Source organism: Ochotona princeps, chromosome 3 (assembly GCF_030435755.1).
Source record: "Ochotona princeps isolate mOchPri1 chromosome 3, mOchPri1.hap1, whole genome shotgun sequence".
NCBI classification, from domain to species: Eukaryota; Metazoa; Chordata; class Mammalia; order Lagomorpha; family Ochotonidae; genus Ochotona; species Ochotona princeps.
Window position 1 is genome coordinate 96,246,092 of NC_080834.1, and position 23,727 is coordinate 96,269,818.

Here is a 23,727-nt window from a genome sequence, read left to right on the forward strand (position 1 = left end):
TTTTGTCTGCCACATAGATGCAGGGCCCCAAGCACTTGGGCCATTCTCTGCTTTATAATTAAGAAATTAGCAGGGAGTTGGATTAGAACTGGAATGGATAGAATTGCAACCAGTTCCCACATGGGATGCCAGTGCCACAAGTGGCAGCTTTATCTGTTGTGCCACAGCTCCTGGCCCCAGCTATATATATATATATATATATATATATATATATATATATATATATATATATACTCATTCTTCAGTGAAATTTATAAAGGTCTAAGCGTTAAAACATTTATTTTCAATCTATAATGAATTTTGCTATGATTACAGAGATACCATTTTAATAACACATTTCCAATTTTATCATTTATTAAATCTGAATTATAAAATTTTATTGGAAATAACACCTTAATAATAATAGTCTAAGGCCCGGCGCCCTGGCCTAGCAGCTACAGTCCTTGCCTTGAACATGCCTCAATCCCATATGTGCACTCTATTCTAATTCTGGCAGCCCCGCTTCCCATCTAGCTCCCTGCTTGAGGCCTGGGACAGCAGTGGAAGACAGTCCAAAGCCTAGGGCTCCTGCACCCACATGGGAGACCTGGAAGAAGCTAAGAAGCTCCTGGCTCCTGACTTCGGATCGGCGCAGCACCGGCCATTGTGCTCACTTGGGGAGTGAATCATCGGACAGAAGATCTTCCTCTCTCTCTCCTCCTCCTCTCTGTATATCTGACTTTGCAATAAAAATAAATAAATCTTTTTAAAAATAGTCTAATCCTGAAGAAAGCTGTCATGCATTAGCTTAAAATTGTTTGCTTACATGTAAAAAAAATCTTCATAGTCAGGTACAAAAAATGATTCAGTGCCAGCAAGCCACTCAGTTGTTTCAACTCTTCCAAGCTATTTACTACACCCACTTACGTCTTTTTAAAGATTATTTCTTCATTTGGTGACCAGAATGACAGGGTGGGGAGCACAGAAGAGGAGGAATAGAGCCCAGTGCCCTAGCCTAGCAGGTAAGGCCCTCACCTTGAACGTGCCAGGATCCTATATGAGTGCAAGGTCTAATTCTGGCTTCCCATCCAGCTCCTTGCTTGTGGCCTGGGAAAGCAGTCAGGGACAACTCAAAGACATGAGACCCTGCACCCGTGTGGGAGATTCAGAAGAGGCTTCAGGCTCCTGGCTTCGTATTGGCTCAGCTTCAACCGCTGCAGCTGATTGGGGAATGAATCAACGGACAGAAGATCTTCCTCTCAGTATCTCCTCCTATCTGTATATCTGACTTTGCAATAAAGATATATAAATCTTTTTTAAAAAAGAAAAAAAAAGGAGGAGGAGGAGGAAGAGAAATGGAAAGAGAGAAGAAAGAAAGAGAAACAGAAAGAGATCTATCTTCCACCTGTTAGTTCACTGCCTAAATGATTGCATTTGCCAGGGCTTATCCAGCCCAATGGCAAGATTCAGATTTCATCTAGGTCTCCAACAGGGGTGGTAGGGATCAAACTACTGTGCTATCCTTGGCTGGCTTCTCCGACGCATTCAAAGGGAGCTGCAGCAGAGGGGAACAGCAGGGACCTGAAACCATGCTCTGATACAGAATGCTGGCATCACAAGCACACACTTCACCTGATTTGTCATATTGTGGGTCTCCAATCCCAATCTAAATTTTCAACATCCAAAATAACTTTTAATGTTCACGTAACAGGACAAAAGCCTGCAAATCAGCTCCAGTTCTTCACTCTTCCATTCATCTACATATTCTGCAGTGTGAAATTGTGAGTCTTCCCATCAAGGAAAGCCTGTTTTACTACCCCTGGAATCTAGGGCAGCCCTGGTAAGTGAGCTAATTCAGGAAAATGCCGCGGAAATAGCTATGTGGTAATACAAGCTACTGCAATACAAGCTAAAGCAATACAGCTAGTACTTTTCCTTCTTGAACCCTGTTGCCATGATGAGAACAAGTCCAGTAAATTAGCAATAAACGAGACACGTTTCAGGGCTAGGACATCCTAGCCAGCAACTGGCCAATCTCCAGAAGCACAACTGTCTAACACTCCCAAACCTGATCAACGCTTAGGGGAAGCTCACTCTATACAAATGGATTATAGACTTTTCAGCAAAAACCACATGAATAACAAATAGAATCACATTTTTTCATGGATATTTTAGTTTTATTAAGTAATATTTTTGGATCAATAATCAACTAGTAGAATAAATATGTTAGTATTTATTTTAATTGACAAAAGCAAAGAATCTGAAGCTTTCTGACTTCTGGAAAGAAATTGACACTTCAAGAATCAATGAATTTCTGGGAAATTAAACTGTCTTTTCCCAAAACTCAAAAAGTTGCTAAGTTTCCACTTAGAACTAGCTATCTAAAAAGAAAAAAAAAAGATTTATTTATTTTCATTCCCAAGTCAGAAAGACAGAGAGGAGGAGAGACGGAGAGAAATACGATTCACTCCCCAAGTGAGCACAATGGCCGGTGCTGCGCCGATCCAAAGTCAGGAGCCAGGAGTTTCTTAGCCTCTTCCAGGTCTCCCATGTGGGTACAGGAACCCTAGGCTTTGGGCTGTCTTCCACTGCTTTCCCAGGCCTCAAGCAGGGAGCTGGATGGGAAGCGGGGCTGCCAGGATTAGAACCGGTGCCCATATGGGATCCAGGCGCATTCAAGGCAAGGACTGTAGCTGCTAGGCTGTGATGCTGGGCCCCACTTAGAAACATCTTAAACCCAACATATATGAGAATAATTGGAAAGACTGAAAGATTATTTATATACATAAATAATATTTGAATATCTAAGCAATATTTTTTAAAATACCAATCTTTAAATATATTTTTGTTAACAATTCAAAGCGACCAAACTAACTCATTGATTATATACTATACATATGATGATATAAGTATAGTCTTAAGATATACAACAAATACATGTCTTTTAGAAGTTCACTAAAAAATATTTCTTACTATACTCTCGAGTAACAGAAAGATGAGGAAATGAAAAGAAATAGCAACATCAATATCCACTGGTGCCAACCAGCTTAGCAGAATTAAAGCAATAGGGCTCGGCAGCGTGGCCTAGCGGCTAAGGTCCTCGCCTTGATCCCATATGGCCGCTGGTTCTAATCCCGGCAGCTCCACTTCCTCTCTATCTCTCCTCCTCCCAGTATATCTGACTAAAAATAAAATAAATAAAAATAAAAATAAATCTTAAAAAAAAGGATTAAAGCAATAAATTGTAAACAAGCATGGAAAAGCCAGAGAAGAAACCGATCTGGAGAACAAACCAATATCCAGAAAGCTGAAGAGGCCTATGAACTGCTAACACCCAAACAGGAACCCCTTAGCTCTGTACACCCAGTATTTCTGTGCTCTCTTCTGAACTGTATTCTAAGGCCACACCTCCCTGCACCTCTGAAGTAAGGAGAGGTCATATCATGACTTTGACCAGTAACACACAGTCTTACTCCAGTCATGTGTGAACACTTCATTTTTTCATCCAGCTTCCTGTTAAAGTGAATCATGGGAGACTCAACAGTTTTGGATCCCTGGCACTTAGATGGGGGATTGATAGTATCTGACAGTATTTCAGGTTTTTAGATTAGCTGAGTGCTCGCTATTGTCCTTTCTATATTTTAAATATACATAAGCATATATAAATATTGCAATTTCTAGATTATCCGATGACATTAGCAGTGTGGAAAACATGTGGCAAAGTAGTTAGAAAAATAAAAGTTTAAAAAAGTAGAGTAAGCAGGTGAAAAGTAACATCATTAGTGCTATACAAGATAACAAGGTATGTAACAAAATCATAATTTATTCATATGCAAAAAATTGATAAAGTATTACTGTTTCAGTAAATATGCATTAGCACTACAAAGAAGGACATGGGCAGAGAAATCAGAATGGATGGCAATTTAAGAGACACTTCATTTACTTAATAAGAGAAGTGAATGATACTCCTGAAAGAAAAAGTGAATTGTAAACACAAATTGGTTAGCAAAACAGACATGAGAAATGCCATAGAAAACAAACAAAATATCCAAAAGGAAAAATACTAGCGTGAGTGAGGAAAATTAAAGCAGAAAGAATGCACTTATTTTTGTACAAGTCTTACATTGCCTTTGGAAAAAAAAATGGTGCATGTCTTTTTTGAAAACGTTTAATGTAGGGAAAAAAGGAAGGGAGAAAGAAATGATGGCAGGAATAGTAAAGGAAGACCACATCTGCCTTGTGATGCACTCAGAAGCTCATTCTCAGTGTCAAACCTTCCTAATCATATCTCCTTCCTCTTAGTCTTAACTTTGTTCTTAATTAAAAAAAAATCTGCGTTGGTATTCATTGCATGACAGTCATTTCACTTCCAAATTACAAGAAATATACGGGGGCCCGGCGGCATGGCCTAGCGGCTAAAGTCCTCGCCTTGAACGCCCCGGGATCCCATATGGGCGCCGGTTCTAATCCCGGCAGCTCCACTTCCCATCCAGCTCCCTGCTTGTGGCCTGGGAAAGCAGTTGAGGACAGCCCAGTGCATTAGGACACTGCACCCGTGTGGGGGACCTGGAAGAGCTCCTGGCTCCTGACTTCGGGTCAGCACAGCACTGACCATTGCGGTCATTTGGGGAGTGAATCATCGGACGGAAGATCTTCCTCTCTGTCTCTCCTCGTCTCTGTATATCTGGCTTTGTAATAAAATAAATAAATCTTTAAAACAACAACAAAAAAAGAAATATACGATAGTTTAAAGAAAAAGCCAGAGACAGTTGGGCGGCAGATGGAGCCTGGAACTTTACCATATTAAGGTGTGTGTGTGTGTGTGTGTGTGTGTGTAAAATAAGACGTCACTACCTTCTGTGTTCACAGAGATTTTCTTTATGCAGTTTACAAAGAAATCTTTCTCACAATTCTGCACTTTCTGAATAAAATTTTATGATGATTGAAGCAAGCATATTAGATGAAAACTAGAATCCTCTGTGCAGATCCACTCCAACATGTCTCAGTTCAGATCATGTTGATTAAGGGAACAATCAGTCCTGATACCATGTTTTCCTCTTACAAAAAAGCAATGGCAAATGGAAAAGAAAGAGGAAGTCCCTCTGGGCATTACTGATGCCTTTATTAAAGGATTCTTTCTGACACCAACCATACAAAATGTCACATTTTTTTTTTTTTGCCTCTGGAGATCTATAGCCCTGGCCAATGAAGAATAGTGTGACACACAGATATTTTCTCACGTGAAGTAGGAGAAAGGTAGTTAGGAAAAGGAAATAGGAAAGTCGAGTTACTAAAACATCTTAGGCACAAGCAGGGTAATCTGGCAGGCCACGTTGGAGGAAGTATGAAGAACATTTTGGTGACCACACAGACTGTGGGGATTGGCTGGATGCTCACTAATCATATCCCTCTTCCCTCCCTTTGGCAGATGTGAAAATTGCATATGGCCTTCGGGATGGGGCCAGCTGATTTGGTTCTGGCAAAAGAATGTAGCCAGCACTGCTACACAACCCGAAACTCCGAGGTAAATCTTTGGTGCCTTCTCTTCACATTTAAACAGAGCCTGAGGACCACATTTTGGAAAGAGTGGATAGCAATATGGCCAGGGTTTAGAGAAGAGCTACTGAGGAAAACTGTCTACCTCCCATGGGTATGAAAGAAAAACAAACCACCATTGTGTTAAACTAATGAGATGTGCTCATAGCAAGTAGCACTGCCTATAGTGACTAATAAAGGAAGTATTTTTCTTTCACAACAAGGGTTAATAATCTGCGACACTCTTTATAAACAGCATTTATAAAGGTTCTAACACACCGAAGTTTAAATACAGGATCAATCAACAAGATTTTGGCCGACTCTATAGACTCTATGTTTTCAATGAAAATAAAAGTAATATCTTTTTAAAGGCAAATCCTAGTTATGCCAGCTGTGTTTTTTCCTAACAGAGTATTTCATGGGCCAAGTGACTATGTCTGTTAAGTGAGTCATACTCATTTACAATAGGGAATAAAAATGTATACATCAATATTCATAAACATTGCTCCATGTGGTTTATTACTTTTTTCCTTTGAGGGCATTTGTCCATCTGAAATTTATTCTATGACTTTTTCTCTTTCAAGTGCTAGCCACCTGAGGGTTTTTGTCAGAGCTTTTCTTTTTTTTTTAAAGAAAGTATTTAATGAACTAATAAAAATAAATTGTGAGGCAACAGGCTGGCAAGTCATGTAACAACAAATTAATTATATGATTGACCACAGGCACCACCTCAGGAAAGACAGGGAAGCTTGTGTTGGAAATAGATTTGTCTCTAAAAAGAACAAAGGAAAGTTAAGAAATTACTGGCACAGTGAATTGCTTTTTGTTTCAAGTACCACCCCCCCCCCCCACTGATACAGTTTACTCCACAGTGGAAGTTCTTTCTAAATTGGCCCTACAACATGGGGGACCCACAAAGTCATCATTTCTCCCAGCCAAAAGGGCTTCTGAAGGATCCGCCAGGGTGGCACGGACGAATAATGGAACTGTGCAGAGCCTGGCAAAGCCAAGTCACTGGAAAATCCAACCCACGCTCCCGACAGCAATTAGCATTTATATAGCAGGGTATACATTTTAACTAATTAATCTCACAACACCCTCTTGGGCTTTCATGCCCATTCCCACATTACATGCCAGGAAACGGAGACAGAGAGATTAATTGACTTACTTTTGCCTGAGTGGTAGTACAAATAAAAGCTGCCCGAACACAGATCTAGGTTGCTTGTCCCAAATCCATGCTCACACAATCAAAGCAGGATATTTCCCACAGGAAAGCTGTTCATATATTTGCGTTTGTTCAGTATTTACTGAGATCTCGCTGTGAGCAAGGCACTGGGCTGGGTGGTATGGTAAACATACAGGTAAAAAACAAGCAAACAGACCAAAAATCTCAGAACTTCAGGTAGACAAAGAAAGTAAAAATCTGAATTTTGGCACACCTAATTAAGGTGGGGCTACTTTGCATGTGTAATTGTCATGTGTCTATTCCTCTCCAAACACTCTTGCACAAACAGACTCAGTTGCCCTTTGCGTAACCTACCTCTCCAGTGTTGTTATAGGAGAATTAAAGAGCCTGCTACATGAAAGGATCTCACTGGGCATCGCATGGCTCTACATAACAAATCCAAATGCATCTTACTCCATCAAGAAATTCAGTTTTGTTAAAAGACAAAAAAAAAAAAAAAGAACAGAATAAATGAACTGATTTAATGGTAATCTAAACAAAAATACATAGTCTACTACTTTAATTATAAACTGAGTGGAAATGGAAGGTGTTAGCCCTGAGACAGAGATCAGAGCCATTTCCTTTTTACATTCCAATCCGGAACCCAATCTGGATGAGGCTCCTTTAGAAACTGCCACATCACTATGTTCCAGTAATCCTGCTGAAAGCTAAAGCAGAGACTACGACCATTCTGAGAGTTTTGCTTCATGTTTTCTAACAGCAGGCATACTTCTTCAGTGAATATTAACATGTGACTGTCATGAACAGCTGTTTAGGTTGCCTAGCAAAACGAAATGTCATGAACAGAGAGAGCTGATGAACAGGTTACGTGTGGGCAAGTTTCTGCAGCAATTCAAGGAGTGGCGGCTCAGCCACCTTGAGCAGCAGTCCTGACGAGGCAGGCAAGCAGCACAGTGCACAGAACACCAGGGCTGTGGCTGTCAGAGGTGATTCAGAAACAGACTTTGACACCAATTGGTTTTATGCATCCATCTAATATGCATGTGCTCAAAATCCCATCAAAAGCCAAGTACTAAAGGGAGTTCTTGGAATGCACATGGAAACAAAACAGAGATCTCATGGAGCTCACCTTCTAACACTGGAAGACTGGCAAGGAACAATGGAAAGACTAAATAAGAAAAACAGAAGATAAGTCAGTGGAATAAAGAGAGGGGGGAAAAAGTGGGAGAAGAGGCAAGAGTATGCAGTTTTAATGAGGGTAGTCAGAAAAAATTGCATGATTAGTAAATCCCCTCAACAATTCTGAAACTTCCACACCCCAGAAAGGAAGCTCATAGTGGACCTAAAATAGTTGTGAGAGTGTAGCAAGCTTACAAACTAGATTCCTACTAGTTATGAAAGTGTAGTGAACTTACAAACTAGACTCCTACTAGTGCGCACACCGGGAGGAAGCAGGTGACAGCGCCAGGGCTTGGGTCCCTGTCAGTCACATGGGACACCTGGATTGAGCTCCAGGATGCAGTCTTTGGGTCTGGCCCCAACAGTTATAGATATTTAGGGAGTGAACTAGTGGATAAAAGGTCTCTCTGTCTCACTCTCTTTTTCTCTGCTTCTTAGATGAATGTGTAAAACTTAAAAATATCAGTAGAGCAATCCCTGGGGTTTTATCAACCCCATGGGTATATGACTCCTTAATCAATACTTAATTTATACTTTAAAAACATTTTTGTTCTGCAATGAAATATATAGAACATCTATCATAGTTTTTTTCTATCACTACTATATAATGAACCATGAGCTTTCTTAAAATCTTCTAATACCCATTCATCTTGAGTTCAATTAGAGAGGCAAAATGTTACTAAAATTTGGATTATTCAATAAGAAGAGAACTACTCCCGAAGGGTCTAGAAAATATTTCTAACTCACATGTGCCCCCACTAAGCTGTGCTAATTGGAGAGAGACAGTCAGGAGGCTGAAGGAAGAGCTGCAGAGGCTGTGAACATCCTTCGCACGTGCTCATGCTTTGTTCGCCACAGTGCTGGGCTAATCACTCAGCAGATGGCTCTCCTGAATTGGATAATTTGAGATACCTTGTTCCTACTAAGAAAAAAAAAGAGAGTTTTCTTGATTGAATAATTTGAAGAAAATGGGAAATATCCCCGAGCAGAGATAAAGAATGTCAAATTCAGAGAAAGGTCTGGGCATAGTGGGCAGGGTTCACAAGCCAACGTTTCTATCTTGCAAGGATTGCTAGAGATGTTTCCCAGAACAAATCTGATCTCCAATGGTGTAATACTCTTCCCTAAAACACTGCATATTCTTCTCTGCAATGCCCTAAAACACAGTCTCTTATATTAACTGAAAGTGGTAGCCCTGGGGTTAACAGCACCAGCATCAAACTAAGCATGGAAAACAAAAGGAAACTAGCACATATAAAAAACAAAACAAAACAAAACAAAAAATGAACCCTTTTAAATTAAAATTCAGAACTAGAGTAGAGCATTCTAAAAGTTACAAGATGTAACTGTCTGAAAAATGACCTAGAGGTTATCATCTTCCTAACAGTTAGAGACAGGAGAGGGACAGAGATGTTTCACCTGTGGGCTCACTCCTTGCACGCACCCCAATACCTATGGCTTAAGCTGAGGCCCCAACCAAGAGCTGGGCATTCAACCCAGCTCTCCCACGTGGGTAGTGAGAACCTATTTACTTGAGCCATTGCTCTGCCTCCCAGAATCTACATAAAGCAGGAAGGTGTTGTCGGGAGCTGGAGCTGTAAACTGAATCCTTGTACTCCAAAACTGGATAAAAGCGTCTTAACTGCTCAACTAACCATCCATTTTTCAAAGTCCGCTCTTACAGGATCAATACTCTGGGATATTTGAACATTTTGATTTTCATTCAATGCCTGCCAGGATAAAAATTGCATATAAATTGTGAAAGCCAGTGTCACCTGTAACAGTTTGTGGCCTGAAGAAACCCAGTGTTTCCGAGAGAATGTAAATCCTCAGGTCTGAATGAGCTGCAGTCTCCAGGCTTTTTCCAGATCTCCATTAAATCATTTCACAACTACTTCTGGGGCACTGAAAAAAAAAGACCCTGAATCATCATATACCACACCTAAGGAAGGTCCACTCAGCACCCTTCCATCATGAATAAGGAGGCATGCGGAATAACACCGTCTAACAGCCACCTTAACCAAGCCCAGTTCCCTCATCAAAGCAGCAGCAGGAGTTAGTAGGCTAGAGAATGGCTTCTGGGTATGTTCCTTCTGTACCTTGTTTCCATTATTTTCTCTTAAAAAAATTAATGACTATAATGAGCGTCCTCATGCAGTTGAAGGGGATGATTTCCTTTGCAGGGCTATTATGACAATAAATAAACTTGCTTATGTCAAGTGTGGCACAGAACACTAGAGAAATCACAAGCAGGCATTAACTGGCAAGTGTTCCCTTACCCCCAAGCAATCCTTTCTAGTCCATGATTAAGAGGTAAAGATCCAATTGCTATTCTCCTAGAACAACTGGGCCTGTATTTCTCTTTTTATTTTCATTACTACATAATACTTATTCAAAGTCCTAGGAGTGCTAAGGGCCATGACCAAAATACAGAAAAAAAAAAAGTGGTCCACTGTCTTAAAATTTCTATTTAAGAAACAGACTGTCAGTTCTCCCCTTGCACGCACCAGGATCCCATATGAGTGCCGATTCTAATCCCAGTGGCCCTGCTTGCCATCCAGCTCACTGTTTGTGGCCTGGGAAAGCAGTTGAGTACGGCCCAAAGCCTTGGGACCCTGCATCTGTGTGTGGGAGACCTGGAAGATCTCCTGGCTCCTGGCTTTGGATTGGCTCAGCTCCGGCCATTGCGGTCACTTGGGTAGTGAACCATCGGACAGAAGATCTTCCTCTCTGTCTCTCCTCCTCTGTGTATATCTGGCTTTCCAATACAAATAAATAAATCTTAAAAAAAAAAAAAGAGAAAGAAACAGACTATCAGGCTCAGAAGTCAGGTGATTTTGCAAATTATCATAGAATCCCAGAAGGTACTTGTCTGAATCTTAGATCCAAGTGTAGCCTGCAGTTCCAGTTCCACAGCTGCCAATATTGTCATTTCACAGAACTGAGTGCAATCACAAGAGAGTAAAGAACAGGTCTGAAATACGAAAATAATGCAAGGTAGTGGTAGGGTTCTTGCAGGCTACAATTTTTTTTCTTTCTTTCTGGAGAACATAGTGAGACTCTTGTATGTAACCTTATTTTTTTTTTCTTTCTTTTTTCTGGAGAACATAGTGATGAAAAGCCTCTGAAAATCCCAGGGCTAATTCTTGTTCTGTTGTTTCCTTGGCATGTGACTATGTATAAATAAATTAAACAACACAGAGTAAAACCCTGGTATAAAGATTAAATATTTTACAGTATTTAGCTGAGAGCAATTTATATATTCCTTGCTTCTGTTAGTATTATATCCCACTCTTTCTCAATTGCAAATTGATCATGGTCAATTGAAAATTGAACACTGCTTAACAAATGTTGCTAGTCAGTTTCAGGGAATGATCTCTATGCAGTGTGAAATACAAGGGGATTGAAAAAATAGAAAAAATTCTCCTTTTATAAGTCAGAAAACAGCACAGAGAATTAACTTGATGAATAACACAGAGATTACTAGTGGCAAGCATAGTCACAACCTTTCAATCAAATTGCATGTTCTTGTTACTAAATCATCCCGTCAAACCATAGATTTCACATACGTATCTGCATGTTCTCTGTTGATACTGGGAAAGTTAACAGCGCAACTGTGTATTCCTCTCTAAAACATATGTTAATAAAGGTTGAGGATCAAACTCAGAAATGCAGGAACAGATATCAAGAGTGGAACATAAGAGGTAGCTTTTGTGAGTTCTACAGAAACAAACCACACAATTGAAATCCTTGTTCTCGCCACTCAGTTTTTACAGGTGAAACCGATAAATGGAAATTATTTGATACTGAATGCTATCTAGACATGGCATCCAAAAATAATTCCTTGCCTCATTTTCCTTACATTTGAGCCATCTTTAAAAAGTTCATGGAGAACACATACTATGAAAAAATGAATGGATTTCAAGACTCATGCAACACAACAAACGTATTTTAATGTTATCTTTCCACTTTTTTGATTGTTTTAAATAACAGTACAAGACACTAAGTATATATTTAATGGAAGTATCCACCCTATACAGTTGCTAGGGGGGAATTTAGATAATTTACAAAAATTCCAGAAGGTTTTTTGGTGAAGAACAAGAGTTTCAAACTTTTAATTATTCTTTATTTTAACATAAAAGAAAACAGACTCAAAGAAGGAGGTGCCAGGGAATGTTGTTTATTTTGTGTGGTTGCTTCTGAGATTTACTACATTTTAACAGAGCCACAGACCAAAATTTAACAAAAAGAAGGAAGAGGAGGAAGAGAAGATAATTACGATTTGACTCCTAACATATTGAAAGACCAAATATGAATTCATGTCTTAATTAGTAAGGATAACTATGCAATTACTTTCCACTCAACAATGTGATGAACACTTAAAGCCCCAAAAGTACACAAGGGAACTCTAGGTTCTCATATCTGAATCTGAGGGTCAGGAGATTCCTTCACTAAAAGTAGATCAGAGGCCATTCACTAAAGCACAGTCGGAGCCATTCACCCCTGCCCGCTGCTGTCCCCGTCACCTGAGGCTCTGCATCTGTATTCCCGGTACAACTACGAAAACACTGCGAAGCCCACCAGAATGAATCATGCTAGCAGTCTTCCCAGCAATTCTAAGGAAACTGCCAGAAATAAAGTGCAATTTACGATCTTCATCACCTGCCAGGGAAAAAACACAAGATACAAGCCTGCTACTGCATTTAACAGAGGCATCACCTGTCTCATTTGATTTTAATAATGTGTCAAGCATGCAGGCTTCTTGAAGCCTCCTCGTGACAAGCAGAAAGCAAAGATTCTGAGAAAAATTAGGTGTAGCAAGCTGAGAGCCTAAGAAACGAGTCGGGAGCAACGAGCTAAGAAACGAGCAGGAGGATGATGATGGACAAAAGGATTCAAGAGGTCGGGCTGTCAAATGGCTGGGTTTTCAGTGTTCGCTCATCTAGTGATCAGTGTCAGCTCCAATAGGCAGAGGGCTTGGGAAAGTGAAACGTGCAGAGGAACTCCTGGTTAAACTTTATGAATAGCTGTGTGGCCAATAACATACTATGAATCTTACAAAATCAACACAGCATAGAGTTGGAATCAGGACTTGAAAATCATTAGAGCCCCAGGACACACTATACAGATAAGGTTCGGAGGCCAGAACGCTAAGCAAGGACTGCAGTGCAAACTGTGTCACTAGCAGAGGCAGGGTGGAAACCTCCCATAATCCTAGTTATTTGCCCTATATTTCAAACATTACATCTGCACACAAAGCCAAGCACAACACAGCTTAGACAACACTTACATCAGTCTTTGTTTTTCTTTTCTCCCGGTATCTCTGAAATTGAATTTCTACATCTACATTTATGTTCAACTTCTTCACTTACTACACTCCTAAGGTTCAAAGTTCTTGATCTTGTAAATGTTTATTGCTACAGAGAAAAGAGCCTACAGACTAACTTCTCTAATATCTGGAGCTCTTAAAACAAAAGAAGCAAAATGTAAGAATACATCTTTGTATTGGAAGCAAAGCAAACACTCCAGGAAAAAGTCAGATCTTGAGTCCTCACTCCGGTCAACTCCTGTCAACTCCTCTTTCAGGTGGTACATCCTTTCCCTCTCTGTTCACATCCACTGGTCAATGTATCACCAATGTTCTGCCAATGAGTGAAGCAAAACAGCTATCAGAATGTAGAAGATTGAAAATAATAGAAGCTAAATGAGGAAAAAGCATGCAAGCATATAAAACAGGACTTCTAGGAAGTACATGGTACAACAACATCTACGCAATTATAAATCTCATGCATGACAGTGAGTGTGTTCACATATCTCAAGACAACACTGTTAAGTCCAGGACACTCATACCTGGGCACTGTTATTTTCTCAATGCTGTGGCTCCTTGACTCATGAAGAAACCAACAATGAAGGCAGCTGCTCAGAAAGATGTGACATGGCTTTTCAGGAGGTACTATCTATTTATTTTAAAAGATTCACTTATTTATCTAAAAGGCAGATTCACAGATTGAAAGACAGGGATCTTTCATCTGCTGGTCTATGTCCCAAGTGGCCACAATGGCCAGGGTGGTGACATGAAGCCTGAAGATAAGACTATCAAGCTGCGTGCAGGCCACCCCCCATGAGTGGCAGGGGCCCACGTACTTAGGCTATCCTCTCGTGGCTTCCCGGGTGCATTAACAGGGAGCTGGATAAGAAGTAGAGCAGCAAGACACAAGCTGATGCTCTATTAGATACCAAGGTTGCATGATTTACTTTATTTATTTTGAAAGAAAGATCTACAGAGAGGAGAAACAGAGAAAGAGAGCTCTTCCACCTTCTGGTTCACTCCCCAGATGGCTACAATTGCTGAGCTGAGCCAATCCGAAACCAGGATCTGGGAGCTTCCTCGGGGTCTCCACATGGGTACAGAGGCCAATAGATTTGGGCCACATTCCATTGTTTCCCCAGGTGATAAACATGGAGCTAGATCAGAAGTGGAGCATCGAGGACACAAATCCTCTCCCAAATGGTATAAGTGTACTTTAGGCAGAAGATTAGTCCACAATACCACCTCGCTGACCCCCGCCCCAACCCAAGTATTTAGGATAGGAACATCGTCCAAATTCATCACTTAGGAATCATTGCCTTCTTTGCCTCACCACATAGCACCAATGATTACAGATCCATAAATGGTACAGAAACCACAATAACTTTACAATAACTCCTATTCAGATGGAAGACTCAGGTGTGTTGTATCCTTCAGTCACACAGGTAGGCAAGATTGCTCCATTTGGAGATTTGGAAAGAGAAGCTCCAGGAGGGACTTGTGAAGCTCACGGAGAGGTGAGGCGATGGAATCTTCAGATTCCAGAACAAATCCTCCCGTCCTGACCGGCTCAGGTCCCTTGGTAATACTCAGCCTCTTAGCTCCTGCTTCGCAGACTTTATATTTTGTTTCTCCCCTCAGACACTCCATTCATTTTGGTTCTTAAACAACATTTCAAGCTATATTCTTCTTTTCTGAGCTATTGTGAACTAATTAATGCTTCTTTCTTTGACTACTGCAATTCATCTTCAGAAAGATTTTTCTCAAACTTTCTCACCACTAAATATAGTTTCTAATATAGTCTCGGTGGAGAACAAAAACACAGGGTAAGGAGACCTCATTTCTTGTCCTAATACATCCGGGATGACCATCATTATTTTTCTTTTCTGTTGCTTTAAGATATATTTTTATTGGAAAAGCAAATTTTCAGAGCAAAGGAAAGACAGAAATGTCTTCTATCCACTGGTTCATTCTCCAACAAGCCACAAGGGCTCAAGTTGAGCTTATCCAAAGCCAGGAGCCAGAAGCTTCTGCCGGGTCTCCTACATGGATTCAGGGTCAGGCTGTTTTGCCCATCCTCTGATTCTTTCTCAGGCCACAAGCAGAGGGCTGAATAAGAAGTTAAGCAAGGGCCCCACATGATAGCCTCACAGCTAAAGTCCTTGCCTTGTACATAGTAGCATCCCATAAGGGCACTTGTTTGTGTCCCAGCACCCCACTCCACCCCCGTTTCTCATCTAGCTCCCTGCTTCTGGCCTGGGAAGGCCATCAAGGACGGCCCAAAGCTTTGGATCCCTGCACCCACGAGGGAGACCTGAAAGAGTCTCCTGTCTCCTGGCTTCGGATCAACACAGCTCTGGCCATTGCGGCCACCTGGGGAGTGAATCAATGAATGGAAGATCTTCCTCTCTGTATATCTAACTTTCTAATAAAAATAAAATAAATCTAAAAGAATTAAGAAGTTGAGCAGAGGGGACACAAACTGGCTCCCACATGGGATCCTGGTGCTTGATGTGGGAGGATTAGCCAATTGAGCCATCGTGCCAGGCCTTTCATCATTGTTATTATAATGCTTATTACCATCATCAGCAATTACAATTGAACATATTCCTTGTTAGCTATTAAGTGCATTGCATTTATTATCAATTTTTATCCACCATTAAATTTCTTTCAGATAACTTTATTATTGTCCCCACTTATCCAATCAGCAGCTTGAGCCTTAGGTAAAAGGTTAGCCATATGATGGCACAGCAAGTATGCCAGGAAGCAACAATTCCAGAGTTTCAAGCTCAATGTTGACTACAGTCAAAAAATTTCCATCCCTAGGATTCAGTTTTCTTACAGAATTTTCTTACAGTTTTCTTGCATCAGCTTGTATAATTTGATGGTCTTGTGTGACTTCTATCACTATAATACTATGGGATCTGAGCAATACTTCCTGTCAGAGTATTTATTTTCTAACTTGAATTCTTTAAAAAAGATTAAATTAAATTAAATTAAATTAAAACAAACAAACAAAAGCCAGGTTTTCAGAGGAAGGAGTAATGGGTTGGAACAAATGGAGTCCCTTTAGCTGAAGCACATAAGCCCTTGATTAATGTTTCCCAACCTTTAGAAGGCAAGTGTAGCAGCCCAGAGGCAGCAGGGCAGGTCTCATCTGTTTGAATTAGCAAGTGTCATAATAATGTCTTGTTTCCAATGGAGTCTCCGAAGCTATCTTCATGCTCAACTTTCCTTCAAAACAATCATTTCAGAAATCACAGGAGTCAGAAATGTCAGCCTGTCCTCGAAGGCAGCTCCCCTGGGCATCAGGTGCTCATTAAGTATAGTCAAGCATGACTCAGCTCTTCTATCAAGCGTTTGAGAAGAACATTTCATGCTGGTAGAAAATCACCTTAAGCAGAACAATGGCAGGTATTTGAGGGAGACAATTAGAGTCTCGTCACTTATTCCTCAAATCAAATCAGCCTGTTCCTATTCTAGACAAGCGAGCATAAACACAACCAAGGGCTGTCTTTGCTTAGAACACATCAGATCTCTCTGTCACCTCCAGTTACAACAGCCTGCCACTCAGACTTCTCTTCTGTCTGAGTCACAAAGCAAGGTGAACTGCAGGTTATGTTATGTCCTTCAATCAATAAAATCTCAGTGAGGACGTACTACAAACGACAACTTATAATAGGCTTCAGCAAGGGACACAGGTAAAAAGGAAAAGAGAATCTCTGCTCTCAAAGTTCTTATGCCTAGAGAGGGTGAACAAACAGGCAAACAACCAAAAGGCAAGCAGAATGAAGCAAATACTTACACAAAGATGTAACATGTCATAATTGCACAGATGAGATCTTAATTTTGATTATGAAAGGGGTAGATTTCAATGGAAATGTCACAGAAAGCATCTGATTTAAGCAGGAAAAAAAATGAATAACACGTATACAAACAAACGTAAGAGGAAAAGTCCAGGCTGTTGGGAACTGTGATTAGAAGTTAGTGCAATCAGCTCAGGTTGGCATACCGACTGAGGGATAACTAAATAGAGCACGAACATGTTGGCCTAGTGTCATACAAGAGACACTGCTGGCCATCTTGGTAGTAACTGAAAGCCACTGATGGTATTTGAAGAATGCAGTGATTTATTAACACTTATGAGAAGAGATAAAAGACAGTTTAGGGAATATGCTTGTGCTCTGAGACTTCCAAAGGGTCACACGCACGAGTAACTCCACATATGTCAGGAATGGAATATCTTCAACCACTTACTATCCTTGATTTTACTTACACCATCCACAAATAAAGTCAAAGAGATCATCGCGACCTGCACTGACAACTATGGAGAAAATATAAAGAAGCTAATGGATTCTGAGGTGGTACAACTGTCAGGCACCGTGACCTTTCAAGATGAAAAAGCTTCCATCTGCCAGTACCTGCTTTTCCTCAATGCCTTCCTGCTGATAATCATCAATAATAATCCAGTGGACACTGGAGGGGCCTACACTTTAACACATTTCATGAGATCTACTTACCCAGTCTTTATTGGTTCTCTCTTATGCAGTCTGATCTCAAACGTTTTAACGAACAAACTTCAGTGACTGTCAGTGCTCTTGGCAGGGCAACATGTTGTATACAAACCTTCTGATATTCATAATATCATTCCATAGTTTATAAATATTTATTTACCTGCATTCACTTTCCAGTTATCCAAAGTTTCCTTGTTTATCATGTTCTTCACAACCTATGTCCTCTGCCTAGTAACCACAACTATCACTGTCTCTGGAAAAGCATGGAAGTTCCACAAACTATGTAGCTGGAGAATAGTAGTGTAGATCCAAATATGGACCTGAGAGAAGAACTTCACAACTAAATAGAAAAATTGAAAGTTAGCAATGATACACAAAAAGACAATATTGAGAATTACTTAGCCAATAAAGACTTGGATCCAGAATCTGTAAAAGCAACAATAAGCGGGGGCCCATACCGTGACACAGTGGATTAAGATTCCAATAATTCATATTGTAGCACAAATCTGAGTCCCAGCTAATCTGCTTCCCATTGAGTTCTATGCTAATGTGCCTGGGTAAGCAGAAGGTTATCCATGCCGTTGGGTCCATGAATCACCAGTCATTTGATAAACACAAATTAAAAATCATTCAAGATAGTACCATACACTTATTGAGTAACATTTAGCAAATGGGGAATATCCATTTTGGTGAAACAAAGTTATTGAAACTCGGCCACTTTAGAAAAAAATTTGGTGTCTCTTATTAAGTAAACGTATGTTTACCAAACAAGCTACACACACCAGTCTCAGGAGAAAGGAAAATTTAGGTTCAGAAAAAACTGTACACAGATATTTGCTACAGCCTAATAACAACAGCCAAAAATGTGAAGCAGTCAAATGTCCTTCATTAATTCATGAAATGATTTAGAAATGGTATTAAATCTATTGAAAACAATCCTACCCAATACCAATCAATGGATTTGTGCTACTTGCCAATGTGTATGTCCTAAATGCATTACACCAAGTAAAGGCAGCCACTCCAGCAAAGTTCTATCCATGTGACAGCCCGAAAGGCATAATTATGGGAGAAGAATATCAGCATGATTGCTGGAAGGCAAGAGTTGGAGTGGGTTGAACAAACTGCCACGGCCTGAGAGAAACATGGGGGAGTAATGAAAGTTTCCTATGCTTCTATTGTGGTGATGTTTTCATGCTTTTATATATACATGTATATACATACATGTGTGTATGTACATAGTCATAAACTTTACACATGAAAGAAGTTGACTACATGTAAATAAGAATACATAAAAATAAGGATAAAATGAAGAAGGCACTGTTCCTGCTTCGATACTTGGCTTCACTTGCAACAAGCAGGAGGAGACATAATTTGTTGTAGACATTTTCTGCAATGCCTGTTCTCACCCATCTCCAAACAATCTAATTATGCTAATCTTCCGTGGCCTAAATTGTGTACTACACCTGTAGACACAGTTGACTGCTCTCAGTTTCAGGAAAAGTCTCTCATTTCTGAAACACCAAGGCATTTTTTTCTGTATCTCCTAGTGACACTAGTCATTTTGTACACTTCCTAATTGTTATTTGAGATTTTGCCTGATTCCCTGTAGACTGTGAGCTCAAAACCAGGGGTTGGTATCTGCTCATCCAGCAAAATTCCCAACAAACAAGGTCTAAATGGGGTCACAGCAGTAAAAAAAAAAATCAGTAACTGCAGACAAAGTAAAACCTCTGCTTATTCTGGATTCCCTGACATCCCCATACAAAATATTTTCTCAGCTAACTGAATGAAGTTTTAACGGTTTTTGTTTTTGTTTCATTTGTATTGTTTTTTTTCAAACCATTTATTCTCTGAGTATTCACTGAGCACGTATAGTGGCACAGCAAGTTTGCAGCTGTTCATGATATCAGCATCATAACTAAGAGTGACAGTTTGAATCCAGGCTACTTGGCCTGCCATCCAACTTATAGCCTAATACACCTGGAAGGCAGCAGAGGATGCTCCAGGTAGATAGAGCCCCCCTGACCTATGTGGGAGAGCAAGACTGACATCTTGGTTCCTGTGTTTACCTGACTCAGCCCTGCCATGTTGAGATCATCTGGGGAGTAACTCAACACATGAAAGAATGTTGTCTAACACTCTTTTCAAAAAAAAAAAAAAGGTATTTTTAAAATACATGAAATTTGTTCCCTATGTATATTTTCAAATGTAAATAATTTTATTTTTTAAGATTTATTTTTATTGGAAAGTTAGATATAACAGAGGAGGACAGACAGAGAGGAAGATCTTCTATCCACTGATTCACTCCCCAAGTGGCCACAGTGGCTGGAGCTGAGCTAATCCAAAGCTAGGAGCCAAGAGCCTCTTCCAGGTCTTCCACACAGGTGCATAGTCCCAAAGCTTTGGGATGTGCTTGACTGCTTTCCCAGGCCACAAGCCAGGAGCTGGATGGGAAGCAGGGCTGCCAGAATTAGAACTGGTATCCATTTGGGATCCTGGCACGTGTGAGGCGAGGACTTTAGCCACTAGGCTATCACACTGGTCCCCTTAATTTTAAGCAAAAGAACATAGCACTTGTCCCCAGAGCCATTTATCTAGGAAAGTAAGAAAAATTAAAAAAAAAAAAGAACGAGCTTTATTTAATTCTAAAAAAACAATCACAATAATATAACAGCTATATTGAATGGGTACCATGGAAAAGAAATACAAGATAATGTAAATGGGACACTTCACCTGAGCTCTCAGTGCTTGGAGATTAACAGGGTATATTTGCTGAGAAATATATATGACTATTGTGGTGAGTACTAAGAAATAAAGGCAAGAATGCAAAGTTAAATTAAAAAGACAGGAAGAACTGACTTAGCATAGAATAGATATATGTAAGGCAATTACTGGAAGCATCATTGCTAAGGACAAGAAAAACAGTGGAATATGAACAGGTCAAAGCACTAGGTAGGAGCCTGAATATAGACGGTCACAGAGGAAGACTACTGTAAGGAACTGAAACATAATTGAACAAGTAATAGAAACTATTTCAGGATTGTTATTGGAATGGATATCTGATATAATTTCTCATCTTAAAGAGACAACACTGGCCGCTGTGTGAAGAACAGATTATAGGGAATTCTAATAAAAGAGGAATGACCAGTTATGAAACTACTGCAGAAAAGTCCCAGTGGAATAAGAATTTCAGTTAAGATAGAGAGAGACAGAGCCACGTGGAAGAGGCAAGCTTAGTGAAAAACGAAAGGAAAAAGAAGGTTCAGAGGCTCTTAAACTTCCAGTTATGGAATCTAAGTGCGTCCAAGTCAGAAGAACTTCAACTATTTTACAGATGAGGAAACAGATTCAGAGAGGTTAAACAGATTGGTCAAGGTCACCTAGCCAATTGGTGATGAAGTTGAACAGCAATACCAATACCTTTTCTTATGTTCAAGGAATTATTTCTCGTTCATACCTTTTACAGACTACGTTTGATCTCGAGTTTGCTATTCATTTTTAAAGCAAACACAGTGATGGTGCCATCCATGACTCATGATGAAATAACACACAGCCAGAAACATTTGAACATAAAACAAAGACTACAGGTACTGTCCAAAGCAAAAACAAAAACAAACAAAAAAAACCTATTTTATTCAATGTTGTATGCCAATGTTTAGCAAATCCTCATCTTATTGAAATACCTTAATAAGTCACTATTGAGTGAATGAGTACATTTTCATTTTCCATCATTTGCAATTACATTGAAAAACACAATGGGAAAGCAACATGATTTTCAACTGGCGTAAATTTGAAAACCAGAGTAGGTGGCAGAAAATCATGACCATAGACTGGTTTTCAAGAAATGTGTGTCAAAGAATACTTTATTATTAGCCTTTTAATTCTTAGTGAAAAAAGGTAACTCTGGGACAGAATTTAATAACATTTGGAAACGCACATTCTTTTAGGCAAGCATGGACCTTCAAGTGAAGAAATTTGAATCCTAATCTCATAATTGAGGTTTACGCATCTGTTAAATGTGTGGTGATAGCTTCCAGACATACTTGACTGAGCTTATGCCCCCTTCTTGCTTTTGCTGATTACAGAAAATTTTTGAAGATATTATCTCACTGGATCCTCATATTATAAGAGGGAGACAGGGCTGGTATTATCATTTTTTTTTAAATATATAACTAAAGTCACCAAGAGTCACACTCTACTTTGGATGCTGAGAGTTGCTCGGGACATTTTACTCCCTAGGACATTTTGTGAGTTCACATAGCACTGAGACATAAATTGCTTCCATACACAAAAAGGAAATTCAAAAAATAATCCCACTGATGGATCAGACATTAACGGGCCGAATCCTAGGAAATCATGTAAATACACATTTTTCTCCACCTCTTCCCCCCTCATAAATTGTGACTGGCTTACAAATAGGTTATTTATACAAATAACTGATGAATTTGGAAATAGGTATAAACCTATCAAACCATTACAACAATTAACGCTATATATCAATCTGTCACCTATTATTGTTACCTATAAATTCAAGAGACCTGCTGCATGTCAGCATTCATAGGTAAGAATAATAGGTATATTTACTTGATTTCCTAGGATTCGGCCACTTAATGTCTGATTCATCAGTGAGATTATGCATAACCTCAATTATGAGATTAGCATTGAAATTTCTTCACTTCATATCTCTTAACTAATTCCTTTCTATCCATCTCTTCCCAACCCCCCTCGTCCCTGGCACTTTGAGCAGCTGGCAACCAGCATGTCTGGTTCTGCTTCTATAAGCTTGCCTGCTTTAGATTCTTCACATAGGAGGTATCACATTACATTTGTCCTTCTGAGTCTGGATTATTTCACTTTGCATAATGGCCTCCAGGTCCATCCATATTGTCACAAATGGTAAGATTTTCTTATATTTTAAGGTTGAATAATACCGTACTGGAGTGCATCAATTTTTTTTATATTTATGGGTTCATCATCTGCAGACTGAAGACACAACGTACTTAAAATACATATATTTTTAAAAGTATGTATTGAGGGCCTGACACACTAGCCTAGTGGCTAAAGTCTTTGCCTTGCACGTGTCAGGAATTAATATGCTCATTTGTTGGTGCCCTGGCTGCTCCACTTCCTATCCAGCTCCCTGCTTGTGCTCTGGGAAGGCAGTCGAGGATGGGTCAAAGTCTTGGGACCCTGCACCCGTGCGGGAGACCCGAGAGAGGTTAAGGACTCCTGGCTTCGGATCGACACAGCATCAGACATTACGGCCAACTGGGAAGTAAAAGATCTTCTTCTCTCTCTCCTCCTCTCTGTATATCTAACTTTCCAATAAAAATCATTAAATAAATAAATCATAAAAAACAACAAATACATAGATTTCTTTCCTGTCTTTATTCCCTAAAAATTACAGTAATTTGCACAGTGTTTATGTTGTAATAGGTATTATAAATAACTCAGAGATGAGTCAAAGGATAAATAAAAATCTGCATAGGTTGGATGGCAATTATCACCCCATTTTATATGAAGCTTGAGTAGATTCTTATTCCTACAGGGGTTTTTGAACCAGCCCCCCCCTCCCCCGATGACAGCATATTCACATTTTTAATTCATACTGTAAAATACTATGTTATGTCTTCAGAAAGCTAAAAAGATACCTATCATAAGATATATGTGTGTATATATATATACATACATATGTGCATACACATGCATTGTACACATACATGTACATATATAGATCATACATGTATATGTGCATGCATATATACATATATGTATGTAAGTGTACATACATATATATATCTTCACAGTTATGTTCATTGCAGCCACACTTGAGACAACAACGAAATGGAAGCAGTATGAATGTCCACTGATCTTTTCTTTTTGGTACAATATATTTTACTTTCAGCAATCACTGCATAAACTTATAGTATCATTCTAAACATAAACTCACCTATTCTTCCAGTTTAGCAATTTGAGAAATATTATCTATAGGATCAGAATGACCCAGTAATTGCAACTCAAGGTAT

At 39.6% G+C, this 23,727-nt stretch overlaps 1 protein-coding gene across 2 annotated transcripts in view; it reads right to left on the reverse strand.

Annotated features, from left to right (window-relative positions):
- Window positions 1-23,727, reverse strand: part of IL1RAP (interleukin 1 receptor accessory protein) — a 130,501-nt gene that overhangs the window by 54,209 nt on the left and 52,565 nt on the right. The gene's annotated exons all lie outside the window — the stretch shown is intronic.